The sequence below is a fragment of the Anabrus simplex genome, chromosome 3 (assembly GCF_040414725.1).
Source record: "Anabrus simplex isolate iqAnaSimp1 chromosome 3, ASM4041472v1, whole genome shotgun sequence".
Classification (NCBI taxonomy): Eukaryota; Metazoa; Arthropoda; class Insecta; order Orthoptera; family Tettigoniidae; genus Anabrus; species Anabrus simplex.
In genome coordinates this window covers 320,815,042-320,835,539 of record NC_090267.1, presented here as the reverse complement: position 1 = coordinate 320,835,539, position 20,498 = coordinate 320,815,042, and the positions used below count along the sequence as shown (strand labels likewise).

General features: G+C 41.4%; 1 protein-coding gene across 1 annotated transcript in view; it reads left to right on the top strand.

Moving 5' to 3' along the window:
* Positions 1–1,206: 1,206 nt before the first annotated feature.
* LOC136867272 (corticotropin-releasing factor-binding protein) overlaps positions 1,207–20,498 on the top strand; it is a 563,493-nt gene continuing 544,201 nt past the window's right edge. The window contains exon 1 of the mRNA XM_067144418.2: positions 1,207–1,523. The gene's annotated coding sequence lies outside the window, so the exon portion shown is untranslated. The remainder of the gene's footprint in view (positions 1,524–20,498) is intronic.

Genomic DNA, 20,498 nt, shown 5'->3' with positions numbered 1-20,498 from the left:
TTAAAGTGCAGTCCCAGCATTTGCCTGGTGTGAAAATGGGAAACCACGGAAAACCATCTTCAGGGCTGCCGACAGTGGGATTCGAACCTACTATCTCCCGAATACTGGATACTGGCCGCACTTAAGCGACTGCAGCTATCGAGCTCGGTACTTCGGAAAGATTTCACTTGAAATTCAGTAACGATTACCTGCATATACATATTTAGAAATTTGAAAAGATTAAAAGTTGAAACTAATAGACAACAGAAACTGGCAACATGCAAAAGAGACAATGCATAGAATGTTGTGATCTCTTTTTTGTTTTGTTTTGCTATTTGTTTAACGTCGCACTAACACATCGAAGGTTTTCGGCGGCGGAAGGGAGGGAGATTGGAAAGGTAGCGCCCGTGGCCTTCATTAAGGTAGGCCCTACAGCCACAGCATTTGCCTGGTTGAAAATGGGAAACCACGGAAAACCATCTTCAGGGCTGCCGACAGTGGGGTTCGAACCAACTATCTCCCGAATACTGGACACTGGCCGCACTTAAGCGACTGCAGCTATCGAGCTCGGTATTTCCCATTTTCACACCAGGAAAAATATTGGGGTTGTACCTTAATTAAGGCCACAGCTGCTTCCTTCTCACCCCTAGCTCCTTCCTGTCCCGTCGTCGCCATAAGACTTGTCTGTGTCGGTGCGACGTAAAGCAAATTGCAATAAATAAATAAATAAATAAATAAATAAATAAATAAATAAATAAATAAATAAATAAATAAATAAATAAGTAAATAAATAAATAAATAAATAAATAAATAAATAAATAAATAAATAAATACACTGTGCTCACGTCGACTTTAAAACTCGGGGTTTCTAAGTAACCTTTGCTAAGCTCAAAATGTGTAAAACTAAGTTTCGAAGAAACATATGCCTAACTCGAACTCACAAATCCAAGTATTTAAGAAATCTGTGATCTATTTGGAAACATCGCCCTTGCTTAATTGCCAGTGCGCCATCTATGAAGTGGGTAAATGTGGATCTAGTTCTGAGAGTTTCCGATATTGTCCTGTTGGTTTGTTTATGATTCCGCTTAAATATTTCGGACCTGGTTTTCATTGTAACGAATCGCGTGCTTCAGACACATATTCCTCAGTAGACTGGGTTGTCTGCCTGGTCCGTTGTAGGAGCTTTGATTGTGGTGGACGATATGAATCAGTTGCTCGATCGACTCCGGCGTGTTCACATCGTGAGCTGCAGTGTTACGAGTGTGCATATACTTGTTCCTGGGAAAGTGTGCGTTCTGAGGTTAACTTGGGTAACTACACACCTAGCCTGTTAATATTCGACGTCTGTGTATGTAGTAAACATTAAAGTGTATTTTTGTGACAATTTCAACCGAACAAAAAATAATGGCGATACAATTTGTGAGAAAGAACACATTAAAATGTGCGTTTGATTAAGACAACAGGCCTAGCGTATGGGATTTCAAAGTTCCTGTCGGCCGACTAACTGGAAATGAAACTAGACATCTTAGAAAATACTACCTTTGGTAAGGTAATTTCTAATGTTCTTTTTGAAAGGGTTTTAAATGTAGTGTATTTGATGGTTAACAGAAAAAACATCTCTCAAACGGTAGGATATCAAATGTGCCATCTAAAGTTCTAGTACAGTCGATAAATAAGGTGTTGAATAAATAAGATAGGGAAGGTAATCAAATTCAGGAACGAGGAATGATGGCAGTAGTACCTGTTTCAAGTTAAAAATGGTATACAGTAGGGCTGCTGTTCGAATGGACCTTAAGGAAGCCGTCCCATCATTTGTTATCATTTGAAGATATAGGGCTCAAATCTTGTATGGTGGACAAATTAGGACATGCCTCGCATGTAACTTGCCTAGCCACATGCGAACTGACTGTTCACTACATGTGCAATGGAGATGCGCGCTTCCGCTGCCGGAGCGTATCAGATGGAGCACAGCAAGCCGGTCAAACGTTCAAAAGAAGCACACAGTAGATCCCGTGGCATTTTTTTCGAATACAGAGAGTGTAAATAAACGAAGGAAACAAGAGTCAGATCATGATTTTTCGTTAGCATCTCCTGTGGTACATACAAATTTCCTGCAGTGATCCATCGTCCAATTCACTACCTACTCCTGGAATTGAACCCAGTAGCGGCAATTGGTAATTAGAAGCGCGGGGGGAGGGGAAATTGTACAGAGTTTGTCGGTTATAGCGGAGGATGGGGATGGGGGTGAGGGGTGGGTGGGTATGTGGCTATACATCAACATTGGAAAAAAAAAAAAAAGTAAGTTTTCTTTTGATGCTTTCTGAGCGAATTTCGACAGAGAGGCAAAGGTTAACAGTTTACCAACTTAAGCGCGGTAATAATAGTTTTGTTTTTGTTGTCGAGATTTTGATTCAATAGTATATAATAAAACTTTCACCAAAGAAACAACAATATACATGTATTACAATCAAGTAGAAGTACGGCATGATTATACAACAACAACAACAATAATAATAATAATAATAATAATAATAATAATAATAATAATAATAATAATGTTATTGTTTTTACGTCGCAGTAACTACTTTTGGCGGTTTTCGGAGACACCGAGGTGCCGGAAGTTTGCCCCACAGGAGTTCTTTTACGTGCAAGTAAATCTACCGACACGAGGCTGACGTATTTGAGCACCTTCAAATAGCACCGGACTGGATTATACAATTAAAAATCAAGTAGTATTTGAATACACACTAAGAAATTAATAGACACTAAAGAGACTGCCAGACAGCGAATGCGCGCTGCAAGCGAGTGAATAATAGCTCGGTGTTTGACTTTGAAAAAAAAAAAAAAAAAAAAAAAAAAAAAAAAAAAAAAAAAAAAAAAAAAAACCGCTGCTACCCTTCCTCACGGCACAAGCAAAGTGTCCACTACTTGCTGTGGCGCTATACAAATCGATTATCCGCGACGAACGATACTTTTTGCGTATTTCCGCTAATAAGTTCGTTAATAATTACATAAATTAAAGGAAATAATTCGCTGATAAGACAACAGGACTTGTACAAATTGCTTGTTTTAATAATTCCTATAATGCCTAGTTTCAGCCGGCTAAAATGGAATAAGAATGCAATGTTTTATCCACAAAGTGGGTGGGGGTGATTGCCCCCCCCCCCCCGCCAGTACTGACTCAACCTACGTCACAAGACCTTGACCTTCAAGTCGTATCTTGTCAGATATTGTCATGTCTCTCTCTGAATGCATTTTGTCTGCTACTATGAACAATATAAGGCTTACCAAAGCTACGGTCACACATATTTTTCCAGGGCAGTTGATAAGCTGCTGCTGCTGCTGCAAATATAACGACTGATGTTCACGCACACGCTGCCCGAAGCGTGAAGCGCGCCGCATTTCTTGTAAGTGCAGTAATCAGGCCGGAATGGTGCGAACTTATTCAGACAATAAACTCGGATATGGCGCTGCTATATACTAAAATAAACGAAATGGCGTACGGCTTTTAGAGCCGGGAGTGTCCGAGGACATGTTCGGTTCGCCAGGTGCAGGTCTTTTGATTTGACTCCGTAGGCGACCTGCGCGTCATGACGAGAATGAAATGATGATGAAGACGACACATACACCCAGTCCCCGTGCCAGCGATATTAACCAATGACGGTTAAAATTTCCGACCCTGCCGGGAATCGAACCCGGGACCCCTGTGACCAAAGGCCAGCACGCTAACCATTTAGCTATGGAGCCGGTGTGCTTATTACTGTTCCGTTGCCCCATGGGTTCCATTCAGTTTGCCTGTTTGGTTCGGCTTCTTTTCAACATTACAAATGTATGTAGATGACGAAGAGGTGTAAGCAACACTTTCTAAACCACATATAATAGCATCACTCATCTAATGGGGGGAAAGGGGAAGGAATTGCTTTTTATCACTGGTGTTTTGTTTATGAACTACTGGAAGTTATCGAGTTCGTTCGTAATCTGTTTACCCTCCAGGGTCGGTTTTCCCCTCGGACTCAGCGAGGGATCCTACCTTTACCGCCTCAAGGGCAGTATCCTGGAGCTTCGGACTTTGGGTCGGGGGATACTAGTAGGGAGAATGAGCAGTAACTCGCCCAGGCGGCCTCACCTGCTATGCTGAAAAGGGGCCTAGTGGAGGGATGGAAAGATTGGATGGGACAGGCAAGGAAGAGGGAAAGAAGCGGCCGTGGCCTTACGTTAGGTACCATCCCGGCATTTGCCTGGAGGAGACGTGGGAAACCACGGAAAACGACTTCCAGGATGGCTGAGGTGGGAATAGAACCCACCTCTACTCAGTTGACCTCCCGAGGCTGAGTGGACCCCGTTCCAGCCCTCGTACCACTTTTCAGATTTCGTGGCAGAGCCGGGAATCGAACCCGGACCTTCGGGGGTGGCAGTTAATTAGGCTAACCACTACACCACAGAGGCGGACAGTTATCGTGTTACTTAGTATTAATTTGTCTTTCAACCGATATTCTTGAATGCCAGCAACCTTGACAAATATTCTCCCTTCCTAGCAAAGGTCATACGCAAACAAAGTATTAGTATTTCTTCTCTCTCTGTGAGAGCGAAGGAATTTTCTCTCCTGTTCAGGAGTTAATTAATAAGATATTTATAATTAAGTAGTGATTATTATATTGATACCCAATGAGTATGTAATTACGAAGGTTAGGCCATCAGTCATGGCCACTATTTTTCCCCCTCACATTTGCACGGTGTTACCATACAATGGTCGTTTGGGAAAAGCATGGCACTCATAGAACAGGGACACAGTTCGAGATTGCGGTGTGTTGAACAGTTACCACGCACAGGGTGATGGGACTGCAGTAGTCTGTCAGGCTTAGTGTAGAATGAATGTGACGAATGAATTTTGGGCCAAGTGTATGGACCAGAGCTCAAACGCCAGTCTGCAGAATGGCGACAAGCAGGATCACTACGAAGACAAGTTCCGGCGAAACCCTTTTCCCTCCGAAGTCGATGGTTATTGTGGCTTACGATATCAGAGGCGTGATTGCGACTCTCTTGATTTCACATGGCACAACGGCGACAGCAAGGTATTATAGAACCTTCCTTACGTCGTGCCATTAGGGACAAACGTCTGAATTTCGTCAACAACGTCATCCATGACAACGCCAGTCCTCGTGGAGCAGAGGCTGTTAGGCGGCAAGTTCACTGCTGGGTGGTAGGAAGTACTCGACCACCTGCCATACTCGCCAGACCTGTCTCCGTGCGATTTTCATCTCATCCTCAAAATGAAAGAACCAGGAGACAGGAGGGGACATTGCCAAAGCTTTGAAACATGAGACTGCAAAATTCACACATGGTGAGGCGACTGGTATCCGACGTCCTAGGTATCGTTGGCAACGATTTGTTGACAATATAGGGGACTACTATGAGGGTTTACCGTAACGGTTACTGTACTCTCTAAGAATAAACGTTATGTAGAACAAGGATTTCATGGCTGATATTCTCGCTTTATATCATACACCTGGTAAACGTACTCAGCGTTATGCAAACATTCTACAACTTCCCACTCACATCCGTAGCCTACATTTCCATTTGTCTAGTAGACCTCGCACGTGTGAAAGGAATTGCTATAATAATAATAATAATAATAATAATAATAATAATAATATAGTAATAATAATAATTCTATTAATTTTACGTTCCACTAACCACTTTTATGGTTTTTGGAGAGGCCGAAGTGTCGGAGTTCTGTTCCGCGGGAGTATCTTTGCGTGTCGGTAAATCTATTGACACGGGCTGACGTATTTGAGCACCTTCAAAAGACACCGACTAAGCCAGGATTTTAAACCTGCCTGGAAAGCAGCGCCGTAACTGTCTGAGCCACTCAGACTGGCAGGAAAAGACAGAGTCAGTTGCCATGACCCTCTCAAAAATATCTTTTACCTCTATTACTACTACAATTATTTAATTTTCTCAAGGTTTACTATTTCTATTATACGACTGTATAATTTTAATGTAAATCTTAAATGAAGTGATTAAGTTTAAGAAAGGGCCTTGAGCCGTCTCTCCCAGACGAATAAATACGTCATCTGCCTGTCTATATAAAGAAAGTTTCAGCCGATAGTTCGGCAGCCACTTATTTGCTATATGAGTGTAAACAATGATAAATCAAAATCTGGAATTGTTTTTAATGTAACTTTTATTACCCTACAGGTACATGCTTGTTATTATTTTCCAAATGTACCCAAGTTTAATGTAATACGGTTTGAATATCAAATTGGGAAGTCATGAATGATTAATTTAATATCTTCCAGACTTTTGAATAGCTTCCAAACTGCTAGTGCTCTTGAAGTTGCCCTGTTAAGAATAAGAGCTCAGTTAGAAAAGATAATTTACTTAGGAATATTTTTATTTAGGTAAACATCTACAGAGGCCAACGTAATTCCACTTTGCTCCGCAAGACAGACTACTAATATGTCGGCTACCGCCTTCACATCAAAAAACTTACAGTATGTCTCTTATGCGTTTTTTCGCAAACAATTTCGCAAATAATGTATTTTTGGACCAGAAGCATAGTCATATGACAAACCCCCCTGAGAATGCAAATTTCACGAAATTCTGCCCAGCGGATTAGACGTGATGTATTTTAGAAAGAAAGAAGAAAGACAGACAGACATACATACGTCATTTCAGCTTTGTATAGCCTATAGAGAAGATTAACACGTATTCACATGTATGTTCTGGAGTCCTCTGGGAGCAGTGGTGTCATGTTATTTTAACGTAAAGGGAACGTAAATCAAAGGATTAGTTCTCTTGACGGTCCAGAGCACCCGGTGTAGCGGACATTAGAAGACAGAAAAACGTATTAATTGAGAGCTGCTTGCCATTGTGGTTGAGAGGACACTGCGGAGTGGGAGGAAAAATTACTGTCCTGAACAGAGGATTTCCGCTTTTCCCAGTGGAATGCCATGAACCGACTCACTGTTAGGAGACGAGCTTCGCGCCATACAGAGCACGTAAAATGTTCTGTTGAAAGACTTTACATAGTACTTAACATACTATTGTTGGCTCCAGATTTTAGTCCCTCAACTTTGCTGCTTACCACTTTTTAAACCTTGTTTACTACCGATTTATTACACAATACACGCACAGTGAAATCCCTCTATGTTGGACACCTACGATTCGTTAAAAATGTGTCCATTGTAGTGGGGTGTCTAATCTACAGGGTGGGTGTACAGCATTTCAAAAGTACACTCTCAGTGCAGAAAAGGAAAAACTCTGAGCTAGTGTGTAATGTATATACGTAATAAAAACAGCGGTTCTTTGAATTTACATACATTACAATGCACTGAATTTCATGCCTACTAAAACATTTTTTTTTTTTTGCTATTTGCTTTACGTTGCACCGACACAGATAGGTCTTATGGCGACGGCTCTTAAACTTTAAAACCGGGTGAGTTGGCCGTGCGGTTAGGGGCGCACAGCTGTGAGCTTGTATCCGGTAGATAGTGGGTTCGAACCCCACTGACGGCAGCATTGGAAATAGTTTTCCATGGTTTCCCATTTTCACACCAGGCAAATGCTGGGGATGTACCTTAATTAAGGCCACAGCCACTTCTTTGCCACTCCTAGTCCTTTCCTGTCCCATCGACGCCATAAAACCTATCTGTGTTGGTGCGACGTAAAATAACTTATAAAAATCTCAAAAAACAAAGCACTGTAGTATTATCTTTTGTTATATTTTGCATACAGTACTCACTCTTTACTTCTTCTTCTTTCTTTTTTAATCTGTTTACCATCCAGGGTCGGTTTTTACCTCGGACAAAGCGAGGGATCCCACCTCTGCCGCTTCAAGGGCAGTGCCCAGGAGCGCGAGACTTTGGGTAGAGGGATACAACTGGGTACGAGGACCAGTACCTCGCCCAGCCGACCTCGCCTGCTATGCTGAACAGGGGCTTTGGTGGAGTATGGGAAGATTAGAAGGGATAGACAAGGAAGAGGGAAGGAAGCGACCGTGGCCTTAAGTTAGGTACCATCCCGTCATTTGCCTGAAGGAGAAGTGGGAAACCACGAAAAACCACTTTGAGGATGGCTGAGGTGGGAATCGAATCCACCTCTACTCAGTTGACCTCTAGAGGCTGAGTGGACCCCGTTCCAGTCCTCGTACCACTTTTCAAATTTCGTGGGAGAGCCGGGAATCGAACCCGGGCCTCCGGAGATGGCAGCTAATCACGTTAACCACTACACTACGGAGGCGGACACTCACTCTTTACTACTTAGCAAAGAAAACAATCGCAAGACTGTTTTATTTTTCGACTTTTGTACGTGCCCATTCTGATTCAATTTTCCTACGTAACCCAGATAGCCTCAGTCATTCCTGGTGAGTTATACACAAACGCATAACGTTCCATCTCATTAGTACACTGCACAACGTTTTGATGAGTAGGTGGCTCCTTGGAGACAGAAACTATTCTTATTCTTCTGTAGACAGTCCTTCTTCTGAAGAGTTCAATTCCTACAATAATCCATCAATTTTTCCAGGAATATCATCGTGGACTTCCTACACATTATCGAAATCATTAAACGCACCAATATCTTACAATTCACTGCGAAGGACTTTAGAGAGATATCTCAATTCCTCAGTTAACATATTTCACAATTGTTTCTTTATACACGTCCATCCCGGCACAATTGATCCAGCAAATTTGATCGAGGACCTTCACACTCCGTGTAAATTCGATGGCACTGTTACACTTACCAGTCAAATTAAGGGAAGACTCTCTGTCTTAACATTATTGTTTTTAAATGCTCTTGGTCAGCAAGCATTTCTAATGACAATGTAAAAATTGCTTGCACTAAACCATTACAAAATAGCAAAACAAAATAGTTTTGAACCTGTCCAAAATGTCATTTAATAGCTGTCCAATGTCCAGAATTGAATAGTCTCCAATGTACAGAGGATTTTTAACATTAAATGTATAAGGAATTAAATTGTGCACTCAATATGTCCAATAAAAAGGGGTCTCAAGGCTATAGGGGTGTCCAGATTGATTTCGGACGAGCCTTTCACAGCACGTCACATTCTACTGGGTCATCCCTTATCTTGGAAATGGAGCGGGGGCTGGGAGTGACTAAGCCTACAACTACGCGGGAGGGAGGGAGCCTGCGGGGACTACTAGTTCTGGCTTTGTCTAGCAACGCAATTTATTTCGCGTTTCAGTGAGAACAACATCTGTGTGGAAAGTGAAGGGAGAATACATGGAAAATAATAAAAATATGCCAAATTACTGTATTCCACATTCGATTCGTATGACAGTACAGCATCCGCTCAAGCTGTTAGGAGATTATTTTAAGAGAAATTTCCAGGTATTCGAGTTCAAAGTCGTGGGATGATTCATATATTACTTAATAAATTTCGTGAAACGGGAAATATTAATTATAAGAAGTGAAGAGGGCGAGACACATTGCCAACCGAAGAAAATCTTGAACGCATTGGACAACGCCTAAAAATTTCGAAGAAATCTCTTAGCTGTCTTTCTCAGCAAATGGGAATTATGGTTCCGTACAAAGGGGTACGAAATTACCTAAGTCAAAAGTCTATAAATATAATGTGGTGCAAGGACTTAAACCGGGTGATTCTGTATGTAGGATTAGATTTAGTGAATTTATTTTGAAAAAAAAAAGCATGACTGAGAAATTGATCCCTATCTCATTCTCTTCTCAGAAGAAGCGTGATTTCACTTAAGTGGGTTCAAAAATTCTCAAAACAGCCGATATTGGATGGCTGGAAAAACCTAATCTGTTCCATAAGGAACTTAATCATGACGAGAAGTTAGGGGTGAGTATTTTGAAAGTGCCAGCTTGCTCTCGATATTGCTCGGCGGGCGGGAAGCCGTTCTGTGTTAACTGAGCGGCCCTGTATTAGCTGAAATGTGGCTGGAGGGACCCATTCATAGGAACGCATTGTACCATTCTTCTTCTTCTTCATCTTCTTCATGTGCCATGTCCTCGCAGAACGTTGGCGATCAGTAGCATTATCTGTTGTTTGTTCATACCTGTTCTGAACAGACTAAGCTTTGTGACCCCAGACCATTGGTTCAAGTTGCTAAGCCACGATGTCCTACTTCTCCCCGGACCACGTTTTCCATTAATTTTTCCTTGGAGTATTACTTGCAAAAGGTGGTATTTACTGTTCCACATCATATGACCAAAGTATTCTTGCTTCCTTCTCTTGATGGTAGTGAGAATTTCTGGTTCTTTGTTCATGCGGTGCAAAACTTCTATATTGGTTATTTTAGCTGTCCAAGGTATCTTCGCTGAAAACGTAGCACCGGAGTAGTCGTGTTTGTAGTGTAATGGAAAGGTCATGGCTTGTCAAAAGTTTTCTAAGTCTTGTGGCGAATTTTACAACATATAGTTAATTCTGCATAGTATATTTTCATCACCACAGTTAGGAAAACAGGACGAATTCAAAGCAATGGTAATAATGCACCACCGATTTCTCTAACAAGTTAGATCGCATCAATATTTTACGTATCTAATACAGAAAACGAACAGAGTGACAGGAAGCAACGCTGGGGGATAGAGGAAGAGGTTTCCGTGGTAGGTACCCAACAAAAGAAAAAGGACCACCATTCGATAGCTCAGATAAACAACTGTATTAAATAAATGACCTTGCACAGTGCACACAGATTAATATAGGATCTAAAAATGTCCGAGATAAACATGGATGGAGATCATTAATACAATTCCTACGGTCATGAAAGAAAAACAAAGTTCGACAATTCACTAATAAGAGGGGAGTAAAAAGAACAGCTAGCCAGGATTTCTTACAATTTTCAAAATAATTTACACATTATCATGTCATATAACATTATTTTCAGGAAAACAGACGTGAACTTTTCAAAGAGCAACTTTTTTCCATGACAACAATAATATTTGGCCACAATTTAAATCCAACACCTCCAGGTTGTTTTACAAATGTCTAATAATACAAGTGAAAGAGGGAGGGGAGGGAAAAGAGGAAGATAAAAATAGCAAGGATAAGAGAGGAAAGAAAAGTAGGAGTCCGACTGCGCAAGCTTGAGAGAGTTCATCCACCCGTTACTGTCCTTATTAAAAGCTTGAGTAAATCATGTCGACGATGGTCACCCTTAGTCCACATTAAAACTTTTCATGAGGTGAAATTTTAAATAAGGAGAAAATAGTAACAGTTAAGGCACAAATTAAGGCCTTTAATAACTAGAAAAAATAAACAGCTGCTCAGCAAGTTGCTCCCTTCCATCTCTGCTCCGTGAATGTCACCCGATACTGATCTTCCGGGCAATGTGCGAACTATAGAGGAATAAAACTGTTAACGCCAAATATCTGGGAACGCATATTGGCAAACTGGATGCAAAAACTAGTGAAAATTCATGTTGACTTATGTAGATTTGTTCGAGGAAGGTCAATTACCGAAGAGATCCTGCGAAAAACGTTATATAAGCAGAAACATACCTCTGGATTTGGTACACCACATAAACGAGGATTCCCTCTGTATCCGCCGACCCCGACAGGAGTAGCTAGATATAGCTATAATTACGGCATAGGCATGTTGCTGAATTCTTCTTCTTCTACTGCTTTTTCCACGCCTGTGGGGTCGCGGGTGCGAACTGTATAACAAATGTGGATCCGGCCATGTTTTACGCCCGGATGCCCTTTTTGACGCCTTCCCTATGTGGAGGGATATAATCACTGTTACGTGTTTCTATGGTGGTTGGTATTGTGGTGTGTTGTCTGAATATGGGGAAGAAAATGTTGGGACAAACACAAAAATCCAGTCCCCGAATCAAAAGAAATAATCAGACTTGGTTAAAATCCCTGACCTGGCTGGGAATTGAACGCGAGACACTCTGAACCGAAGGCCTCAACGCTAACCATTCAGCCAAGGAGTCGGACAGGGAAGTTGAAGAATATACACAAATGATGGCAAAACATAAATGTGCAATAAGTTATTTTTATTTATTTCTTCCATGTCTGGTTACACAATAGACTTCCATAAATTAGTTACTGCTATGGCTTTGTCATTTATATGACAATGACTTCATTTGTGCGAGGATCATCCAGTAGAGGACAGATCGGCAGATGCTCTGAATCTTGAGTAGCACCACAGTCACATACGATATTTGCATTGAATACCTAGTTACCAGGTGTATGCATAAGTCTTTTCCTGTTTCACTAAGAGATGGCGCCAACGAACAGTACGCAGCGTATGAATTGGACACATATGTCAGATTGTTCGTCTGACATTAACCTACCAACACACACTAGATGAGTCCGCTAAACACTGGCGTCTGTGTTGTATCGTTTAGTGATCGTGTCGACGTTTGTGCCCGAAAAAGAACATTTGCGGAACGCATTGCTTTTCTTATTTATTCAAAAGAAAAATGCTTTAGAAAGCCATCGTTTGCTGGTAGAAACATATGGTGAGCACGCTCCATCGATTAGAACATGTGAGACATGGTTTCGACAATTTAAACGTGGTGATTTCAATGTGAAAGGCAGTGGGCGCTCTGGTAGACATTATTGAATGATGACCCAACTCAAACTCAACAGCAATTGGTACAAGCATTAAATGTGTCACAAGAAATAATCATCAGACGCTTACGAGCAATAGGGAAGATCAATAAACTCGGTAAATGGGTCTCACACGATTTGAAGGAACGGAAAATGGAAAATCGCAAAGTCACTTGTGAAATGCTGCTTTAACGTCACGAAAGAAAATAATTTCTGTACCGAATTGTGACTGGTGACGAAAAATGAACTTATTTTGAAAACCCGAGGCGGTGAAAATCGTGGCTCTCACTTGGCGGAGCCGGTACTTCAACACCAAGGCCAAATCGCTTCGGCAAGAAGACCATGCTTTATGTCTGGTGGGACCAGAGCGGTATTTTGTATTATGAACTCTTGAAGCCCGGCGAAACCGTTAATGCACAACGCTATCGCCAACAAATGATTAATTTAAATCACGCATTGATCGAAAGACGACAGGAATGGGCCAGAAGACATGGCAAAGTGATTTTGTTTCACGACAATGCGCCATCTCACAGAGCAATACCTTGAAGTCGCTTGGATGGGACATCCTTCTGCACTCGCCGTACTGCCCCGATCTGGCGCCATCTGACTATCACCCCTTCACATCAATAAGGCACGCGCTCGCAGAGCAGCACTTCAGCAATTTCGTGGAAGTTGGAAAATGGCTCGATGAATGGTTTTCTGCAAAAGACAAGCAGTTTTTCTGACACGGTATTCGTAACTTGCCTCAAAGATGGGCGAAGTGTGTAGAAGCCGATGTCAATATTTTGAATAAACAAACAATGAATTTCCCTTGAAAATTACGTGTTTTATTTAGCACAAAAACCGGCAAAACCTTATGCATACACCTGGTATATATTGCATTATATATGCCTGTGTTTTAATCTTTAGAGTGCTAAATAAGATGTAAGCGTGTCAGTGTTTTCCTTAGCGTTGTTGTCATGTCACAAGTGAGAGAAGTCTGTGACTGAGTCATGACTGACTAGGAGGTTCTATAAGTTTTTCAAGACCGAATGAGATACTTCGTAGACTATGTAATTAGACAACCGAGTGAGTTGGCTGCGTGGGTATGGACCGTATACTGTAAGCTCGTATTCGGCAGATTGTGGGTTCGAACCTTACCACTGATAGCCATGAGGACTGCCTTCTATGGTTTTTCATTTTTCACCAGGTAAATGCTGAGGCTGTACTTTAATGAAGATCACAGACGCTCCCTTCACAATCCTAGTTCTTTCCAATACCATCGTCGCCGGAAACCTGTGTGCAAGGTTAAACCAGTAGCACCGAGAGAAAAATGGAGATTAGACAAAGGAATATTCGTTGAATTTTATTGTGAATATTCACAGTCCATAAACAGATAATGGACGGGGTGGTTGTCTAATTTTATTTTCCCTTAGAACGATAATTACCACCACCACCACCACCACCACCACCACCAAGAAAATCAAACTGGCAATGGCGTTCGGTGTGAGAAGTAAATACCGAATTATTTGACGGAATGCGATTAATATACACACTAGCCTAGATAGAAAATGCACATTTGAATTGCTGAAAATATATTTAAAAAATAATAACTGACCTAAAAATTTGGAAAGTTTGTTTTATCCGGGAAGATTTTCTGGTTCAAAAATCGGTCAAAATTGTTCAATTACTTGTAAATTTTGCTATGGCAATGACGGCTGAAGGTGAGAGTGAGAATCCTGCGCTGGGCTACATAAAGAGCGAAGCCGAAGGGTCTTGTGTCAGTCTTGAGTCAATCGCGGGTGAGCGTGTGTGAGTTACGAGACAGTCTTTATTCAGGGGTGCACCAGCGTGTAATAAGTTAGATGGCTACGTGTAGTTCAGCGCGGTTAGAGTGTGTCGAGTTGTGAACTGTCGTGAGGACGACACTCGTGTTGGAGAGCGAAAGTTCGACGTGCCAGAAAGCGGTGCGTTCAGCTACTTTCATGCGTACAAACTGGTTAACCGAGTACGTTGGCCGAGCGTTTAGGGTCGCGTTGCTGTGAACTTGCATTCGGGAGATGGTGGTTCGAATCCCACCATCGTTAGCCCTGAAGATGGTTTTACGTGGTTTCCCCATTTTCACACCAGGTAAATGCTGGGATTGTACCTTAATTAAGGCCAAGGTCACTACTTTTCCAATCATAGTACTTTCCCACCTTTGTAGGCCTATAGCCAAAATCGTCCAATGTGTTAATGCGACGTTGAACCACTAGGAAGAAAAACTATGTGAAGTAGAAAACGCGAACGCGAGTGAATTTGTAAATGACTGTAAATAGTAGTTTAGTGAAACACGCTACCGCTCTTGGTAGTGATTTCAATTTCAAGGACACAATACTTTATATTTTAAAATAGAAACATGAACACACACTCACGTATATATCTGATGTGCCCGTGCTTCGCTACGGAATTGTGCATTGTATACAGAATTCTAGATGAACTTATGTATACGTTGTGAATAAGATTTTATTGAATTGCATAATAACATAGGTATTTAAAAATTAAATTTTAGGCGCATTCCCCTAATCTACCATTTTATACAGCGTTAATAAAGTTATGGTTCATGTTTGTGGGTTACTGTAGTCACGTCCTAGTTCGTGAACCATGGGCAACGGCTGAGTGGCCCAGTAAGTGGTCCTGAGAGTCGGGATACCAGTTGCTATGGAATGGGAATGGGCATCTCGGACATATTCTGAGTCCTGGCCCTCCTTGTGCTCAGGCGGCTAGGACTATACAATCCACCGGTGGTCCATAACCTGTTAGAGGAGAGATCCTCACTTGGACTATGTGCAAGTAGGGTAGCATCCTGCTTCATGAATCGACCGAGCTCAGAACATTTTAAGCAAGCCTCGGACCTATGGGAGTAACGGAGTCCCACTCCCATTTGACAGGCGAGGGACTCCTTGGAAACAACTTGGCGAACGAAATGGAATTCCATGGGGAGCTATCAATATTAATGGGGCTTATGGAAGAAAGAAAGTAGAACTGGCTGAGTCAGCAAAGAGGATGCATCTGGATGTGCCTAGGAGTAAGTGATATTCGGGTAAGGGGAGATAACGAGGAAGAGATAGGAGATTATAAAGTGTACTTGACGGGTGTTAGAAAGGGAAGGGCAGAGTCTGGGGTAGGGCTCTTTATCAGGAATACCATTGCACGGAACATAGTTTCTGTTAGGCACGTAAATGAGCGAATGATATGGGTAGATTTGTCAGTTGGAGGAATTAGGACTAGAATTGTGTCCGTGTATTCACCATGTGAGGGTGCAGATGAGGATGAAGTTGACAAGTTTTAGGAAGCATTGAGTGACATCGTGGTCAGGGTCAACAGCAAGGATAGAATAGTGCTAATGGGCGATTTCAATGCGAGAGTTGGCAATAGAACTGAAGGATACGAAAGGGTGATTGGTAAATGTGGGGAAGATATGGAAGCTAATGGGAATGGGAAGCGTTTGCTGGACTTCTGTGCTAGTATGGGTTTAGCTGTTACGAATACATTCTTCAAGCATAAGGCTATTCACCGCTACACATGGGAGGCTAGGGGTACCAGATCCATAATAGACTATATCTTAACAGACTTCGAATTCAGGAAATCTGTTAGGAATGTACGAGTTTTCCGGGGATTTTTCGATGATACAGACCACTATCTGATCTGTAGTGAACTAAGTATCTCTAGGCCTAAGGTAGAGAAAGTGAAATCTGTCTGCAAACGAATAAGGGTAGAAAATCTCCAGGATGAGGAAATTAGACAGAAGTACATGGATATGATTAGTGAGAAGTTTCGAACAGTAGACAGTAAGCAGGTTCAGGATATAGAAAGTGAATGGGTGGCATACAGGGATGCTGTAGTAGAAACAACAAGGGAATGCCTAGGAACAACTGTGTGTAAAGATGGGAAAAGGCAAACATCTTGGTGGAATGATGAAGTGAGAGCAGCTTGTAAACGTAAAAAGAAGGCTTATCAGAAATGGCTCCAAACAAGGGCCGAGGCAGACAGGGAGTTGTATGTAGATGAAAGAAACAGAGCGAAACAAATAGTTGTTGAATCCAAAAAGAAGTCATGGGAAGATTTTGGTAACAACATGGAAAGGCTAGGTCAAGCAGCAGGGAAACCTTTCTGGACAGTAATAAAGAATCTTAGGAAGGGAGGGAAAAAGGAAATGAACAGTGTTTTGAGTAATTCAGGTGAACTCATAATAGATCCCAGGGAATCACTGGAGAGGTGGAGGGAATATTTTGAACATCTTCTCAATGTAAAAGGAAATCATCTTGGTGGTGTTGCAAACAGCCAAGCTCATGGGGAGGAGGAAAATGATGATGGTGAAATTATGCTTGAGGAAGTGGAAAGGATGGTAAATAAACTCCATTGTCATAAGGCAGCAGGAATAGATGAAATTAGACCTGAAATGGTGAAGTATAGTGGGAAGGCAGGGATGAAATGGCTTCATAGAGTAGTAAAATTAGCATGGAGTGTTGGTAAGGTACCTTCAGATTGGGCAAAAGCAGTAATCGCACCTATCTATAAGCAAGGGAACAGGAAGGATTGCAACAACTATCGAGGTATCTCACTGATTAGTATACCAGGCAAATTATTCACTGGCATCCTGGAAGGGAGGGTGCGATCAGTCGTTGAGAGGAAGCTGGATGAAAACCAGTGTGGTTTCAGACCACAGAGAGGCTGTCAGGATCAGATTTTTAGTATGCGCCAGGTAATTGAAAAATGCTACGAGAGGAATAGGCAGTTCTGTTTATGTTTCGTAGATCTCGAGAAAGCATATGACAGGGTACCGAGGGAAAAGATGTTCGCCATACTGGGGGACTATGGAATTAAAGGTAGATTATTAAAAGCAATCGAAGGCATTTATGTTGACAATTGGGCTTCGGTGAGAATTGATGGTAGAATGAGTTCTTGGTTCAGGGTACTTACAGGGGTTAGACAAGGCTGTAATCTTTCACCTTTGCTGTTTGTAGTTTACATGGATCATCTGCTGAAAGGTATAAAATGCCAGGGAGGGATTCAGTAAGGTGGAAATGTAGTAAGCAGTCTGGCCTATGCTGACGACTTGGTCTTAATGGCAGATTGTGCCGAAAGCCTACAGTCAAATATCGTGGAACTTGAAAATAGGTGCAATGAGTATGGTATGAAAATTAGCCTCTCGAAGACTAAATTGATGTCAGTAGGTAAGAAATTCAACAGAATTGAATGTCAGATTGGTGATACAAAGCTAGAACAGTTCGATAATTTCAAGTATTTAGGTTGTGTGTTCTCCCAGGATGGTAATATAGTAAGTGAGATTGAATCAAGGTGTCGTAAAGCTAATGCAGTGAGCTCGCAGTTGTGATCAACAGTATTCTGTAAGAAGGAAGTCAGCTCCCAGACGAAACTATCGTTACATCGGTCTGTTTTCAGACCAACTTTGCTTTATGGGAGCGAAAGCTGGGTGGACTCAGGATATCTTATTCATAAGTTAGAAGTAACAGACATGAAAGTAGCAAGAATGATTGCTGGTACAAACAGGTGGGAACAATGGCAGGAGGGTACTCGGAATGAGGAGATAAAGGCTAATTTAGGAATGAACTCGATGGATGAAGCTGTACGCATAAACCGGCTTCGGTGGTGGGGTCATGTGAGGCGAATGGAGGAGGATAGATTACCTAGGAGAATGATGGACTCTGCTATGGAGGGTAAGAGAAGTAGAGGGAGACCAAGAAGACGATGGTTAGACTCGGTTTCTAACGATTTAAAGATAAGAGGTATAGAACTAAATGAGGCCACAACACTAGTTGCAAGTCGAGGATTGTGGCGACGTTTAGTAAATTCACAGAGGCTTGCAGACTGAACGCTGAAAGGCATAACAGTCTATAATGATAATGTATGTATGTATGTATGTATGTATGTTAATAAAGTTATCTATAGCCTAGACTGTAGCGCTATATTCCCCGACTTTAGTACACTCATTTCCTCGTGGCTCGGCATTGATAATCGACTTAGTAAGAACAATCGAAATTCATGAATATATCTGTTATCATAGCCGGTATGGTAACAATGTATAAGACATATCGTTAGGACCACTAATAACATAGATATTTGAGAGTTAAATTTTAGGCCTTCCCCTAAACTACCATTTCACACAGCGCGAATAAAATTACTTATAGTCTAGATTGTAGTGCCTCATTTCCCAACTTTACATACCAATTTTCATTCAATTCTCTTCAGACATTTTCTCGTGATGCGGGTACAGACGGACAGACAGACAGACATGATAGAAAATTAACAAGTTCATTTCCTTGTTACTATGGACATGACTGATACACAAATACCATTCTTTTTAAATTGTGAGCAACGTACAGACGAAACTCTTATTATATATATAGGGAAAAAGGATGAAAAGTATGCATTATCAGATAAAATAGCTAGTAATTTAATGTTGGGGAATTAGAAAAATCGAGTGGCACTCAAAGGGTTAGTTCACTGTATGGTAAAACTTTACTTCGTCCAAATACTATGATCGCCTGACGAGAGGTCACATGCATGCGGGGCAAGGTGTGCGGAGGGTAAGAATGGCTTCTGCGCAGGCGTCATTCTCAAGTCTCGAGGCCTGACAACAAGGAGCTAGAAAGCTCGTTGCCTGACAATAACCATCGGTTCCGTGCGCCGTGATTCTTATGAACTAAGCTACTGCTGTGAAGTTTCAAAATGGTAGTGCAAGTACTGCACAATGAACAGTTTGATAATGAACACGCATCTCTCTTATAAAGCTCGCTTTATCACGACTAATGTTTGTAGCTTAGGGTAGTGTCTGTTACTCGTGCCGTACCTACAAGCTGCCGCGACTGCTCGTGAGACGCAGATAGTAATGGAGGCGATAAATTACTAATTAATAATACCTTCTTTCATCTATTGGCAAGTAACACCAGCTCCTGAAGTACACTTACGGCCATGATATTTGTTGTAATACAAAATGATGCCATAAACAATACGCAGACATATTATAAGGTTGCCATGTTGAATTTAGAAGTAGAATGTTTGATGCTCATAAATACATTTAACCACACGTCACATTTATAATAGAGGCTTCATTTTTATGATGCAAATCAACATCAGTATGTAATTGGATACTCTTTCGGTACAAAGAGAGTCCAGGTTATTTTGAATTTAATGTTACATTGAATATTAAATATACACTATAGTGGATTTATCGATCGACACCGATATTTGTAATTACCACAGCAGTGGCTCTGGACTGTGGTCTGAATGTCACACGATCCGTGGGCAGCGTGCTTCAAAATAACAAGTGGCTGCATCATCTGGTCGATATAATGTTGTGATAAAATTAATTCTCATTTCAACTAATTTGACCAGCATATCGCCAAAATAAATTTATTACAATGGACTGGATTAGTCTACAAAATTTTAAGGAGTCATGTTCAAGTAAAATTAAAGGCAAAATAACTATGACTCAAATTTAAAATACGAATGGCTACAGTTTTAGATGAACTGTTTTGTCACGATTGCTTAGTAAATTAGAAATATCAAAGCGCCATGCATGCACATGATCAGTAATAAAACTAAGTTTTATAAATAATAATTTGATTGGCTTTACGTCCCACTAAATACTTTAACGGTTTTCGGATACGCTGAGGTGCCGGAATTTTGTCCCGCAGGAGTTCTTTTACGTGCCAGTAAATCTACCGACACGAGTACGTATTTGAGCACCTTCAAATACCACCGGACTGAATCAGAATCGAACCTGCCAGGTTGTGGTCAGAAGGCCAGCGCCTCGACCGTCTGAGCCACTCAGCCCGGCAAAACTACGTTTTGAGAACGGTAATGGCTTAGAAATGAAAACTGTGAACCTCTTCCTGTATTTCAATGAAGTAAAACCTGGACACAGTTTGAATATATATGTCACTTCCCCGGAAATAGTGTCTAGACTAACACGATCAGCTATTCATTCTATTCCG